The 1,947-nt window shown below is 37.8% G+C and overlaps 1 protein-coding gene across 1 annotated transcript in view; it reads right to left on the minus strand.

The window, feature by feature from the left end:
* Positions 1-331: 331 nt before the first annotated feature.
* The window catches only part of Mmgt1 (membrane magnesium transporter 1), a gene marked incomplete in the record, with an annotated part of 31,491 nt that continues 29,875 nt past the window's right edge, over positions 332-1,947 (minus strand). The window contains 1 exon segment of the mRNA XM_008840689.3: positions 332-1,947.

The raw sequence follows: 1,947 nt of genomic DNA on the forward strand, positions 1-1,947 counted from the left end.
CAAGGACAATTCTTATATTCAGAAGGCCATTTGATTATTTTTGACATTATACATTGTATACAGAAACTATAAAATTACACGAACGTTATACACAGAGCCCTGTATGATGGCACACTCCTGTAATCCCAGTTCCCCGGAGGTGAAAGCAGGACAAGGAGGAATCAAGTCCAGCCTTAGCTACAAAAGGACCTTGAGGCTGACACGAGCTAAATAAATGAGACAGTACCTCAAAAAAGTAATATATAATTAAAGTAACCATTTAATTTATAAAAACAGCCATCACATTAGAAAAACATACAAAATCATAAAATTAGCCCTTTTTTCCTGAGGACAGAAACACTGAAGAAATGAGATTAAAACTCAAAAATGAACAAACAAGAATCCACTACCAAAACCAGGGTGAGACAATCATTTCTTTATTGGACGGGGCACGGTCATTTAATGAGAGGAAACATATCCAAAAATGTGTTTAACCTGGTGTTACAAGCATCAATGCTTAAAACAAACAACAGTACTCAATACATTGTGGAAACAGGCCACATACAACCTGGAAGGTGCTATCATGTCACTCAAAAGTAAGCAGCAAGTGCTTAGGAAATAATTATTAGAAATGATTCACAATTTGCATTTTCTGCAGCTGAGCCATTAGTCCACAGTATTTGGCTAGTTCCCTGGTTATTAAGAAGTGAATGTGTCCCTGCATTCTGAAGAATTTTCACAGTACACACCTCCTACTTTTCAATGTCACACAAATCATGTCCAATGCAGGCTTAACTTGCTCTCATCACTATGTTTTTGAACTACCCTAGGCAGTAATGGACTATCGCACAGTAAATACAATTCTGTACTTAATACATTTAGCACTGTTATAATGCACCCAAATCTTATTTAGTCCTATAGTACCATACTTCAAGAAGACAGCAGAAATTCACTGGAGTAAATTTCAAAAATTTGGGATGTTACTCAGTTTGAGGTACAAAAGTCACTGGCAAAAGTGGGTCACACCTGAAACTTACCATCTCAATTTGCCACAGTTTTTAGCTTGATTATCTTTCCTGGGTAGGCAGGAGTAGATTTTTAATATCCATTGGAGAGACTAGACAGAATGTTCTAAGCAGTAGGATGTTTAACTATGAGGAAAAACTATTCAAGATCAACTGAGACACCTATCAGGTATCTGGTCTTCCCTCCTAAAATCTATGGATTTTCCAACCACTTCCTTTCTTTTTTTCTGTGGTACTTCAGATGAATATGCTATGCAAGCACTCTACTGGAGTTACATCTGCAGCCCCTCAACCACTTCCTTTCATTGCACTAAGTTCTCAAGATGAGAACTTCTCATTCCATACAAGAAACCATATTTAGGAAGCTAGACACAAAAGACTAGATAGCTTATGAGCCCATTTATATTAAATGATCACATAAGGTAGATTAGCAGTTACCGAGGGTCCAGGGGGGACACTTTGGGAAGAAATAAGAGGTGACTGCTACAGAATGCAAGGTTCCTCTGGGGGTAACAAAATGTCCAAAATTTATAAAGTGGTTTCACAATTTTTGTGAATATATTAAAGTCACTTACTTGTACCCTTTTTAATTTTTACAGAGTTTTAAAAGGTCTTACTCTATTTCAGACTGGCTTGGAACTCAGTAAGTAGCCCAGGCTGGCCCTGAACTTGTGGTGATCTTCTTGCCTCAGTCTCCTGAGTTTCAGGATTACAGACATGAGTCACATCTGGCAACTATCCCCTTTGAAAGGGTGAATTATAAGGTAGGTAAATTGTTTCTCAACAACATTGGTACGGAAACACTAAGAAGACAGGCCTCAAAGAGAAGAAACCAAGTGTCTCTTCAGTGAAGGAACATTCGAAGACAATGGCAGATAACTCTGATAAGAACGTGTTTCCTGCATGCTATTTTGACTTCATTATCATCACTTTAGTCCTTGGA

The sequence above is a fragment of the Nannospalax galili genome, unplaced genomic scaffold (assembly GCF_000622305.1).
Source record: "Nannospalax galili isolate Female #2095 unplaced genomic scaffold, S.galili_v1.0 scaffold901, whole genome shotgun sequence".
Taxonomy (NCBI): Eukaryota; Metazoa; Chordata; class Mammalia; order Rodentia; family Spalacidae; genus Nannospalax; species Nannospalax galili.